Source organism: Mobula hypostoma, chromosome 16 (genome assembly GCF_963921235.1).
Source record: "Mobula hypostoma chromosome 16, sMobHyp1.1, whole genome shotgun sequence".
Lineage (NCBI taxonomy): Eukaryota > Metazoa > Chordata > Chondrichthyes > Myliobatiformes > Myliobatidae > Mobula > Mobula hypostoma.
This window is the reverse complement of record NC_086112.1, coordinates 18,251,076-18,264,961: the sequence shown is the minus strand read 5'-3', so window position 1 is coordinate 18,264,961 and position 13,886 is coordinate 18,251,076. Positions and strand designations below refer to the sequence as shown.

General features: G+C 42.7%; 1 long non-coding RNA gene across 1 annotated transcript in view; it reads right to left on the bottom strand.

Moving 5' to 3' along the window:
* The window catches only part of LOC134357525 (uncharacterized), a 61,121-nt gene that overhangs the window by 17,451 nt on the left and 29,784 nt on the right, over nucleotides 1-13,886 (bottom strand). The window lies entirely within an intron of this gene.

The window sequence follows — 13,886 nt, the reverse complement described above, 5'->3', positions numbered from 1 at the left end:
AACACCTTGTTCCCCTCTGTCATCTGATTTCCAAATGGACATTGAACCCATGAACCCTTCCTCACTACTTCTTTTGTTTCTGTCGTTTTGCACTACTCATTTTTAACATAGCTAGTTAATAGATATATATATATATACTTAATGTAACTCAGTTCTTTTCTAAATATTTATTTATCATGCATTTCAATGTTCTGCTGCCGCAAAGTTAACATATTTCATGGCGTATGCCGGTGATATTAAATTTGGTTCTGATTCTGATTCTGAAAATGAATATTTGGAAGATGAGATCGTTATTTGCACTAGGTGTCTGAGCTGATTTTGTTCACTTGCAGCCAATCAAAGGAACATGGCGGCGTAGATTCCTTCATCAATAACTATTAGGAACTAATACATAGTTTTATAGTCATCATCATCAGGTGCCATGCCCAGTTTGAGCTTTGGCCCACACACTCCGGTTTCGGGTCAAGTGGGTCAATTCATTGGTGTTCATTTCCAGTTCTCTGGCTGCTGTCTCCATCATCATTTGTCTTTGTCTTCCTCTTGCTTTCTTCCCTTCAATCTTTCCCATAATTACCGTGCATTCTAACTCCTCTTTCCTAATCACATGTCCAATGAAGTTATGTTGTCTTTTCATGATCTCATACATTACTTCTCTTTTTGTGTTTGCTCTGTTCATGACGTACTCGTTAGATATTCGTTTTGTCCATGATATTCTTTGCATCCTCCTCAAAAACCACATCTCTGCTGCTACAATTCATTTCCTCATGTTACTAGATATTGTCCAACATTCTGAGCTGGATAAACGTAACATTTCAGTACTCTGAGGCAGGTAGTCATTCTCATAAAGGTGTCTTTTGCCATCCCTATTCTTCTTTTGATGTCCATGTCGCACCTGCCATCTGATGTCACCCAGCTTCCTAAGTAGCAAAAGTTCTGTACTTGTTTTATGTCTTCCCCATTTATTCTCAGCCTGCAGATAGGATTCTCCTTCTTTTTGGGTATCACCATACATTCGGTCTTTTTGCAATTGATAGATAGACCCATTTTTGCACTTTCTTCAACAATTATATCAATTAAGTTGTGTAGTTCTTCCTCCATACTTGCAATTAATACAGTGATATCTGCATATCTGCATATGTGCAAAGAGTATTGTAGTGATATTGGTAATGGTTAAATTTGTTCTGTATTTTATTTAAATACGTAATTTGTTACTCAGTTAAATGATAGTTTGTCTTTTTTTTGAGCCTTTTTAACTTTTCATGAAGCTTCGACTAATTGGGACAGCTGCTTAATGGGCCATAATATACTGGCCTTGATATGTCTCACTTAACCAGGATTCAATGTATTTCAATGTTTCAATGTACGTATATGTGATAAATAAAAAGCTAATCTTTTAAAAATCCCTCATCTTTAATTACAGTTACTGAACCGCTGGGAACATATGTGGGCAAGAGAGCTGGGTTATCAGGACATCAGGATGTATGTCGGCTACTGATCGTAAGCTTTCAAGCAACAGGTGGGGAATGAAAGTATATTGATCAGATTTCTTATTTACACGTCTCCCTTTCCCAAACCCCTGCGATGGCACAATCCTGCTTCCCTGCTGGCCATGAGCGGAAGAACACAATGCTGCAAGGTCCAAAGATGTTAACACATTCTGTGCAAGATGGCATTCTCAGTGTGAAAGATCTCACGGAGGCCACACTCGGTCTTGTGCGAAGCGGTGTAAAAACGCTCCTTACAGGTTATTTATATCATCACCAATGTTTAAATTTGCATGACAGAATTTACACTTCCTTTTGTTCCGCAAGTATGCACAATGTGGCATTATTTGTCTCTCACCCGAACTATCTGCAGTAATATGCAAAAGTCTTAGTCACCTATATATAGCCAGGGTACCTAAAACTTTTGCACAGTATTGTATTAATTTTCTGTCTCTACTGCTGCTGCAAAAAAAAAACTATTTCGTAACTTATGTGAGTGATGATAAACCTGATTCTGATATGGGTCTCTGTTGTGGACTGAGAGTTGGAAGGGAGCAGGGAGACTGGAAAGGAGAAGGGAGAGGGCAGGGAGCAGGAAACACCAGAGAGACATTCTGTAATGGCCAATAAACCAGTTGTTTGGGATCTAATGGCCTTGCCTGATGTCTCAGGGCCGGGTGTGTCTGCACCCAGGCCACCCACACTCCTTCGCTGCCACCTGTCCCACACCCCTCTCATATATATATACATGCCTAAGACTTTTGCACTGTACTGTACGTCATTGAGGCCTGCAAGTTACAGTTTCTACAGCAGTCAGAGCAGAGTTAGAACAACTTGCATCTTCAACACTGAATTTCTGAGTTTCCACTCCTGTTCCTGTATCCATAATCTGCTCTTTGCTCACTTGAATCGTTCTTATAGGCTCTGTTTGAAGCATTAGAATGATAATCATCAAGTTAACAATACCTTAACTCAAAATATATATGATGATATTTTACCCTGCTGATTTCAGGCCTGCTGGAGTAAATCTTGCATTTAATAATAGTTAATTCAATCATCAGCATCAGGCTCTGCCTTTGAGTGCTGCCTCTTGTTAAGAGTAGTTAGTTGTCTCAAAGAACCCCCCTCTCCATCCTTAATTCTCTGCCAGTTGATGTGTCTTATGCTCTCTTCTGCAAGGAGAAAAAAAGATAAAGATTCATAAGGAAGGTTAATGGCGTCTCCTGAAAGGATGGATGATAGGAATTATTTACGATGTTCATCACATAAGACCATGGACCATAAAGACATAGGAGCAGTAATAGGTCATTCGGCCCCTTGAGTCTGCTCTGCTATTCCATTATGGCTGATTTATTATCCCTCTTAACCCCATTCTCCTGCCTTCTCCCCTTAAAATTTGCTGTCCTTACTAATCAAGAACTTATCAACCTCTTCTTTGAATATACCCAATGACTTGGCTTCCACAGCCATCTGTAGCAACAAATTCCACAGATTCACCATCCTCTGGCTAAAGAAATGCCTCCTCATCTCTGTTCTGAAAGGATTGATGCACTATCAATTACTGCAAAATACTGGAAGTACAGTAAATACTGAAAGGTTTTTATTAACAGTAAATGGACACACGTCCATGCTGAGTATCTGCCCTGGACTGAGGGAGGAGCAGTGATACAATTGCCTTTATTCAGGGGGCTGTGGGAGGAGCCACAGGAGCAGTCAGCAGAGGGGCGTGTCCAGGCATGTCCAGACAGGTAACCCAGTTACAACCTATATACATGGTTTAACACAAGGATGTCCTTCTTTTCTGACTCTGTGACTTTTGGTCCTAGACTCTCCCAGTCCTCTCCACATTCACTCTATCTAGCCTTTCAATATTTTATAGCATTTAAGAGAACCCCGTTTATTCTTCTAGACTCCAGCGAGTGCAGGCCTCTGTGATGCTGCTGCGAGTAATACTTTCATTGTAGTCGTGCATATTCGGACATCATAGTGACAGTAAACTTGAGTCTGACCGCTGATGTCCTGTCTAGCTGGAACAGGATATCTTAGCACATGTACTCTGTTCCTAGCACCCCTCTTACACCAGGAGATCAATACAGAGGACGATTCCCTAGGTGAGGTCTCTCCATCATCTCAGGAAGAGATCTCCCTGGAGCAAGACATCCAAGGACATTTCTGAATCGATCTTGCCCCAAAGTCTCCAGCTCCCCACTGGAATGTTCTATCTGGATGGTAATTGAACAGAAGTTTGTTCCTTGGAACAGTCAGGAGACGATAATAACACTGAACACAATTTTTGTTTCAAAAGTGTTGCTTCCTCAGCATTTTTTTGTTTATGATAGACTGCTTGAAGCTCAACACAAATATAACTTCAGACTACTTGTATCACATTGGAATTTAGAGAAACGAGAAATTAATCTTTATTGAATATAATGTGTTTAATTGCATAACAGTGCTGATGCTTTGCAATAGTTCAACGAAGCTAAGAATGTTTTGTTGATGATTTTTGTTTGTACTCAGTGTCTGAGACTTCTTGCTTAAGTGTCCAACAATAATCAGCCAGCACTGATGGCTTCCAATTTCCCTGATACCATTTCTCCAGTGCCACAACGTTCTGGTAAAACCTTTCACCATACTCATCACTGACAGTGCCAAGATTTTCAGGGAAGAAATTTAAGTGGGATTGCAGAGATTGAATCTTGCATGACATATTGCACTTCATGGTTTTGTATGCTTGAAGTATGTTGTCAACCAGTTGCACATAGCTTGGTGTTCTGTAGTTGCCAAGAATATTTTCAACAATATCCTTGAACGTCTTCCATGCGATTTTCTCCGGTCCCACTAGAAGTTCTTCTCATTGCCTATCATTGTCGACCTGGTTGATTTGTGGACCAACAGAAATGTCATCCTTAATCCTGGCATCAATTGTTCTGCTTATCTACACTTCCACCTCTGTAGCATAAGTTATAGACCATAGAAAGGTATAGTTCAGGAATAGGCCCTTCAGCCCAAAATGTTGTGCTGAACTACTTAATTTCTGCACTAAGCTAGCTCCTTTAGCCTACACCATGTAAAACGGTTTGTTATTGTTATGTGTACTCATTGTTTTGCAAGCAATCTATGCAGATCAATTTATTACTTGATGCATTGAGGTAGCACAAGGGAAATCAATATTAGAGTGCTACAGTCACAGACCAAGAGCAGTACAGGTAGACAATGAGGTACAAGGCCCATCACTGTGAGGTCAAGTTCATTTTATCATACTGAGGACCATTCAATAACCTTATAACAGCAGGGTAGATGCTTTTCTAGAATGCGTTTTCAGGACATTGTATCTTCTGCCTGATGGGGAAAGGAGAAGAGAGAATGGTCTCATGCTGAGTGGGGTGGTCAACATAGGAAGGGGAAGGGAGGCAGTTAGAGAGAAAAGGGCAGGTCCTGACAATGTTTTAAGGGGAGGGAGAGGTGTTGTGACCCCTCTCTCTCCCTCACAAGCCCACTCCCCCTCCCGACTTCAATGAGCTCACCAAGGGACGTCCACCTCTCTGTGAGGTGAAGTTTGGGATGGACATTTCTGGGAAGAGCCCAGGAAGTGAGGAGTGTCTCCATCCAGCACAGCACCAAAGTCCAACTAGGTAACTGCTACATTCTACAACAAACTTGTCTCTATTAGACCAAAAATGACACAGTATTGAACTAGTGATTCAGGAGGACGATAGATCCCTTCAGGTATTGCTTTGTTCTTTGATGCGTTAAAGAAAGTTCTCTTTTACTGTTCATGTTGTTTGTCGGTGAGTTCTCCACCAAAGCTAAATTTGTGGGAAATAAGAATGAGAGGGAAAACTTCATCCCCTTGACCTTGGCCCGAGAGTGAGGAAAGACCCAGGGTTTGATTAATTTAAGCTCTCAGCGGAATTGGAAAGGTCAGGTATGGGCCGAATCGAGATAATGGGTTCCAGGCCTGAGAGTGTATCAAAGCCACAGGGCCTGGATCTGAGAATGAGGAGCGACACGAGCTTTGGACAATTTAAGAGCTGGGCCAAACTGAAAAAGTCAGGATGTCAGGGCCAGAGAAGAGAGACAGGCCAGTTCAACTTGCTGCTCAAGGAGGTTTACTCGTCTCTGCACTGAACTGAGGCTGTTGCCTGCAACTAACGGGCTCTTGGATTGTCTGCAGTGATGAATGGCTTCATGGCAATGGACTCACTTTCGTGTATTTCAGTTCTGAATGTTATTTGCTCACTTTTATTCTTTGCATGATTTGTTTCTTTTTTCTCTGCACAGTGGGAGTTTGATGGTCTTTTTTTCAATAAGCTAAATTCTGTTTCTCTGTTTTTTAGGTTTCTCTGCTTGTTAGGAGACAAATCTCAAGGTTGTGTGACATACACTTTGATAATTGATGCATTTTGAACTTGGAGCTTTTTGGAGCGATGTGTACACGGTTTAGGCAGAAGAGATTATTTTAGTTAGGCGTTTAGTTCCTATAGTTAGTTGGTTTGGTACAGCATTGTGCCAAAGAGATTCTGAGATTGAATTATCCAAGGATTCAACATACCCTGAGGCAGGAGATTGCATCTTACCGTCCGACAGCCAGTGGGCAGTAACTCAGTAAAACCAGCCTGCTTTACTACACCATTGCCTGCTTCTGCAATTATATATTTTCTTTACCTTTCCCTTATGTGCCTTGAGGTAATGCCAACTCTCTGATCTCTGCTTCTGAGAACACTGTGCACAGTTCAGGTTCCAGTACCCCTGGTTCAGACCACAACAGTGTAACAAATCAGAAACTTTGGCATCTCTTCCCACTGGTTCCCCAATGCTGCTGTAGGGTAGATTATCCATCTGCACTTCCCCAGGACGAGCAGCCGAGAAATGTCCCATCATGGGAAACAGAAGAACACATGGAGTATCAGTTCCAGGCAGTGGGATTGTCTAATGTAGGTTAAATTAGGAATGGGCTGGAGCAGACCAATGCAAAGAGTAAGTATCATGCACAGTTCCCATCTCTGTACCCTTTCATCACACCAACACTGTGGGTGCCGTGCGTGGTTCCTGCCTCCATATACTTGTTCAGATCCACCATGGCTGCACCATGTACTGTCTGTCTGTATCTTGTTTTACGGCAGTTGGCATCCAGCTTAATGGTGCATTACCGCCACCCTCTGCTCCAGAATGTGCACTAGACATACATTCTAAATCCCTTCACCCAATCGTGCGCGCGCGCACACACACACACACACACACACACACACACACACACACACACACGCACACACACATATATACAAACCTACACTTCACCCTCCCATCTTTGATCATCCTAGTATCCTATTCCTGTTTATTCGTCATATTCTATAAAAAAACCCCTGTATCCCTTAAAAACGCTAAAAATACCCGGACTTGTGCTCTCTCACCCATGCCCAGCAACCCTTTTAATGTGAATTCCTGCACCCCCAACTCCCTTAATTTAGTTATCATCTCTCTCTGTATCCCATACTTCCTGCAACACAAAACTACATGTTCTACTGACTCCTCTTCCTGACATTCCTCACACAATCCTGTCTGGTGTCTCCCTATCATTTTCAATGTTTTGTTTAATGCACAATGCCCCAGCCTTAACCTAGTCCACACAATTTCCTCTCTTCTGTTTCCATTACCTACCCTAGTAACTGCAACACTCTTTTGTATTTGATATAAATGCCTCCCTTTCCCCTCCCTGTCCCATCTTTCTTGCCACATTCGGTTGACTTTTTCCCAGATTACACACTTAACCTCTGCTTTACTGATACTAATGTGCATTTCCACATTTTCTTTCTTTAACGCCCTCTTTGCCAACTCATCCACCCTCTCATTCCCCTTCACCCCTACATGTGCTGGAACCCATAGAAATTTTACCTGACCTCCCTGATTTGCAATTCTTGTAACTAACTGAAGGACTTCATAAAGTACATCTTGCCGACTGTTTGTGCATTCCCCTTTTCTCAAGCTCATATGATAACCTTTCTGTTATCATCCTTTCCATTATCTTACATATACTTGATGTTAATGCAATTGGTCTGTAGCTAGTGGGTTTTGACAGATCCTTGCCAGGCTTCCTTATTGGAATTACTACTGCTTCTTTCCATGCACTTGGTAATCTTCCCTCCTCTCACACTCTGTTATAAAAATGCAGCAACTTCAAGAGCGCTCCTTCTCCTAGATTTTTTAGCATCACAGAGCATATCAGATCTTTCCCTGGGGAGGTTGGTCTCGATCTCTTTATTGCTCTCACCATTTCTGCTAATGTAAATGGATCATCAATTATATCATCTGTTCCTTCCCTCCTGCTTAACACACCTGGGTGTTGGCTCATTATTCTTTCCCTTCTTCTTCTCCCGTCTTCAGACAAATTTTCTGAACTGTGTATCAGTACAAATGACTTGGCCATGACCTCAGCCTTATCCCTACTGGAGACTGCAGTTTCCTCCTCAGATATCATTACTGGATATTCCCATTCCCTTCTATCTCCTCCCAGCCTCTTAATCATTCCCCATATCTCTCCCACAGGTGTTGTTCTTCCTACCTTGTCGCAAAAAACTCCTCCAACTTGCCCTTTTAGCTTGACGTATAGTTCTTCTCACCACTGCCTGGGCTTTCTTATATTGAACCAAATGCTGCATATTATGGGTTCTTTTAACTAGCCTGAATGCTCCATTTCTGTTTTTTACAGCCTGACAACATTCCTCTGTCCACCATGGTACCAGTTTTCTATTCATCCTATTTTTACTCCTAGGTATAGATCCTTCTGCTGCCATGATAATTGCTGAAGGCACCTGACTGTTTAATTCATCTACATTTCCAGAAATATCAATCTTTGTCAACCCTTCTTCACTCAACTTCTGGAACTTACCCCAATCAGCTTTTTCAAACACCCACTTTGGGGTTCCGCCACCTGGTCTTACTTCAACTCTTTCACCCACTGAACACAAAACTGGGTAGTGATCACTGCCATGTACGGTTCTTAACTGTGTGCTCCTGGATCGGAACCAGACTTGAAGCACTGTGTCTGTCTCCAAATCATACCAGGAGCGTCATTCACATGTGGGAATTCTGGAATAATTCCTTTTTGTTTGGACATTCTAACCCCCCTCCCCCTTTCATCCTTCTCCCAGAATATGACCTTCCACTCGGCCCATTCTCAAGAGGGTCTCCCGCGTGGGATCATTCTCCAGCTCGGCTTGACACTCCCTTTAGGCTGTTGCCGGGTGGGCATTTTGTCAGTGGATGCATCCATGTCATGGCTTTGAATAGCATTTCTGGTGCTGCTGGAGTCCCACGTCCTGAAGTGAGGAGGCTAGTGGTTCTCTACGGCTCTAGGTCTTGGTGGTGAGGGCGACACTGACAATATGGCAGTCCCAGGTTTTGTACACCGTCATCTTCGTCATGACCTTCAGCAACTTCTCCCACAACTGCACACTCACATCCTGCTTGAGTTCCAACTCCAGGCTGCTGTTGTCATGGTAACTGGCCTTGGCTCCTCCCAGCTAATGGGAGAGGTCCCACTAGGGTGTGATGGGGAAGGCCAGAAGGCTGAATCCCAGACAGACCTCTCCTCCCTCTCTGACCTACATTAATCTTGAACACAGGGCCACCTTCTACCTCGCCAGAGGAATGGAGGCATTGCTAAGGGAGCGCCGAATGGAGGCCACAGCCCCCCGGAACAGAGTCCCATGGGGTTGGGTCATGAGGAGGCTGGTCCATAGAAAGAAGGGAGTTTGGGGACTGGGGACTGAAAAGAGAGGAGACGGAGCGGGAGGGGAGGGAAAAGGGAGAAGTTAATGGGAAGGTGGGATTGAGAGGGAAAAGGATATCTGTATTAAACAATAAAGTAATTGTTTTGAACGAACGGCCATGCCTTGTGTCTCAGAGTTGAGTGCACTTGTAACTTTCCTGCCCTACCCTACCTTCATCCTCATTCCTCCAGCCCTCCCTTTCCCTCTAGGCCTCCACTCCCTAGGGGGCAAGCATTGCACAACCCTTCTCTCCTCATAAATAGTGAGTGAGGAGTGAGGGATGAGGGTAGAAAGTGGGCATTGTGTGATATCAGGTGTGGCTGGGGATACCCGGATATGGACAGAATTAGTAGCGTGCATACGTGACTGAGATAGAAAGATGGAGCAGGACTCTTTCCAATGCATGTTCTCAGTATTATTATTTTATTTTTAATTTCCACAATTTGTCAGTATTTGTGTATGTATAGTTTTTCGTAAATTCAAGATTTAAGATACTCGATTCTTTATTGGCATTCTTCAGTACATGAGTGTATAGGGGAACAAAATGATTGTTACTCCAGATCTGATGCAGCATTAAAAAACGCATTAAGCATAAAAACACAATAAATATGAACATAAAAGCAATCCTATAAAACACAACGTCCAAGTGACGGTTGAGTGCGGCAGTTTATCCATATTCTATTCTAGTAAATTCTGTCGTATTTATTTTTTTGTAAATGCCTGCAAAAAAGTGAATCTCAAGTATATGGTAACATATATGCACTTTGATAATACCTTGACTTTGATATTGAAGCTGGATAACACAAGAGATTTGGCATAGGATATTGATGATGTACCTCTGCCATTCAACTTCCCTGCTCTGATTAAATCATTAACGAGGTTTCGGTAATGAATTCTGGCATTCCTGCTGCTGAGTTAATCGGCAGTTTCCAACCAAGCTACTTGGTGCTACAGGCAAGTCTCATCTGTCATCATCAATTAACTGAAAATTCACACTGGTCCCTCGGTCACACTTTATTTACTTCTACACAGGGAGAACGGCCTGGCCCCTGTCATCACACTGCTCTGAAGTTTGAACAAAGAAATGCCATTTCTATAGAGAATTGACTCGTAGTTATGGATATTGACCAATCAGTAACCTTGTGTATCTTCAAATTCCTTATTTGCAGGATCAATCACCAATCACCCTATGTAATACTGGCATTAATAGCCAATAGATTCTATATGCTTGGGTGCCAATAGTACTTCAGAATTAGGAAAATAACTGACCAATAATAAGTATCACTTGTAAATCCTTTGTTTGTATCCTTATCTTGTCTCTATATGTCAAATGGCTCCGGTTCCCTGCTGTGTAAAGGGAAGCTCTGTTCTTCAAAAACCTTGCTTTCCTGGGCTGACTGCAAATTATCTGCAAACTGGTCTTACTGGACATTATCTTACCCCTTACCTTGCAATGATCTCCACATTTCTACCAGAAAGAAAATATATTTCTTGGTGTCCTTGAAAACTCCTGTATTACACCAAGAAAAATATCTCTAAAACAAGAATCAGCTTGATCTAATGCTCCCCAGTCTGTCATTTCCTTATTTATACCTCTCCACTCCAGAATCTGTCAGTGCAATGTCCCCTTATTGAAGCTGACGTGACTCATACAGCTCATAAGACCATAAGACCATAAGACATAGGAGTCCTGTCCACCGTCATCCCCGTTCCTCCAGCTCTCCCTTTCCCTCTAGGCCGCTCCTCCCTTGGGGACAAGCATCTGGCCCATCGAGACTGCTCAGCCATTCAATCATGGCTCATCCTTTCTTTCTATCTCCTCAGCAGCCCCGGGGCCCAGCCTTCTCCCCATAACCTGTGATCAAGAACCTATCAATCTTTGCCTTAAGTACACCCAATGCCTGACCTCCACAGCTGCATGTGGCAACAAATTCCATAAATTCACCACCCTTTGGCTAAAAATATTTCTCCGCATCTCTGCTTTGAAAGGGCGCCGCTTTATCCTGAAGCTGTGCCCTCTTGTCCTAGACTCTCCCACCATGGGAAACATCCTTTCCACATCTACTCTGTCTAGGCCTTTCAACATTCGAAAAGTTTCAATGAGATCCCCTCTCATCCTTCTGAATTCCAGCGAGTACTGACCCAAAGCCATCAAACGTTCCTCGTATGATAACTCTTTCATTCCTGGAATCATCCTTGTGAACCTCCTCTGGACCCTCTCCAATGCCAGCACATCTTCTCTAAGATGAGGAACCCAAAACTGTTCACAATACTCAAGGTGAGGCCTCACCAGTGCCTTATAAAAGTCTCAGCATCACATCCTCGCTCTTATATTCTAGACTTCTTGAAATGAATGCTAACATGGCATTTGCCTTCCTCACCACTGACTCAACCTGCAAGTTAACCTTCAGTGTGATCTGCACAAGGACTCCCAAGTCCCTCTGCATCTCAGATTCCTGGATTTTCTCCCCATTTTGAAAATAGTCTGCAAGTTTATTTCTACTACCAAAGTGCATGACCATGCATTTTCCAATATTGTATTTCATTTGCCACTGTCTTGTCCATTATCCTAATCAGTCTAAGTCCTTCTGCATCCTACCTGTTTCCTCGACACTTCCTGCCCCTCCACCAATTAGCTGTGCAGCTCAGCGTCATGCCTATGCAGCCCAACTGTTCCAGAAACTCAGGTAATGCAGTGGCTGTGTTGAAAACATCCAGCGTTTACAATCAGGTTGCTCTTACTCCCGAACAACCTGGCGGTACTAATGTCAACATACAAATCCTACCTCACACTCCCAGCGCATCCACAGAGGCAGCACGGGAACATAACAGCTAGTGTAACACTATTTCAACGCCAGTGACCCAGGTTCACATCTGCCGCTGTCTGTAAGGATTATGTACGATACAGGTTTCTCCAGGTGCTCCGGTTTCATAGAACATAGAACACTGCAGCATAGTATCGGCCATTTAGCCCACGATGCTGTGCCGAGCTTTTAACCTGTTCAAAGAGCAATCTAACCATTCCCTTCTACATAGCCAAAAGAAAATCTGCAGATGCTGGAAACCAAAACAATGCACACAAAATGCTGGAGGGACACAGCAGGCCAGGAGGCATCTATGAAAAAGAGCAAACGGTTGACATTTCAGACCGAGACCCTTCATCAGAATCAGGTTTATTATCATAGGCATGTGTTGTGAAATTTGTTAATCACCTCTATAACCCTCCATTTTTTATCATTCATCTGCCTATATAAAAGTTTTTTAAATGTCCCTAATGTATCTGCCTCTGCTGTCTCACTTGGCAGGGCATTCCACACACCCACCACTCTCTGTGTAAAAAACTTACCTCTGACATCCCCCTTTACTTTTGTCTATTCACCTTAAAATTATGCTCCTGATATTAGCACATTCCAAACAAGTACAGGTTAATCTGTTAATTTGTCTCACGGGTGTAATTGGACAGTGTGTGGCCTGTTAACTGTGCTAAATCTAAATTTAAGATCTAAGCCCTTTGCTTAATCTTTCATGTGATAGCTAAAGGCAAATAGTGACTTTCATTGCAAGATGTACAGTAAGTAACTAGTGTGTCTTACTACAGTTTGAAAGGGCATTAAAGATCAAAGATTACCTTCATTTGTCATATGCATATCAAAATATTGAAACATACAGAGAAATTCTTCATTTTGCGTCAACGACCAACACAGTGCAAGGATGTGCTGGGGGCAGCAGGCAAGTGTCACCACGCTTCCAGCGCCAACGTAGCGTGCCCACAATTTACTAACTCTAACCCAGAGCACCTGGAGGAAACCCATGGAGGGAAAATACATACCCCTTACAGTCAGCGGCAGGAATTAAACCCTGATATTGCAGCTGATGCTGTAATGCACGACACTAACTACTACTCTACCGTGTTACCCATCAAGATCCCATTTGAAACTCTGCGCGAAGTTCTGGTCTCCTTATTTGAGGAAGGATGTTCTTGTTGCCATGGGACTACAGGTTTAAGAAGACAAACTCTTGAGATGATAGGTCTGACATATGAGGAGTGTTAGGGATTATTGAGGAGTTATGGGATTATATGAAAGTGACAGATACTAATTCAAATGAGAACAAGTCTTCAGTTCTTAATGTAACTTGTAAACAGTAATCAATTTGAAATGAAAAGGACAGCTTTGCGAAGCACAGACCACTTGCCCACAGTAAGAGACTGGCTGCTCAAGATATGGTTTGTAAAGTAAAGTGATCTGGCCACAAAATGTTCTCATCTGCAATCTGTCAATGTTAATTGGTCAACATCAAACTAATGTTGGGCATTTGGGTTCTCTGTCTTCAGAAAAGTGTAGACAATCTGAGTGAATCAGTTTGTCCCAATGAGGTGCCTGAACCTTCAAAGGTGCTTTATCAACTAGAACGTGAATAAGTGTTGCACAAACAAATCATTTGTCTGACACAAAATATTGAAGTAAACAATGTCATAGTAAATATGGAAATTGTATTGAATCGCCTGCAATTACCTTTGATCTTAAGAATGTGGTGCGTTGAGATTGGGAGACTCTACCCAGAGGGTCTCCAAGAGAATGTCTACCTGTCAGGATGAATAAAGATCTCCATACCACCAGCTTCAGTGTCTCTC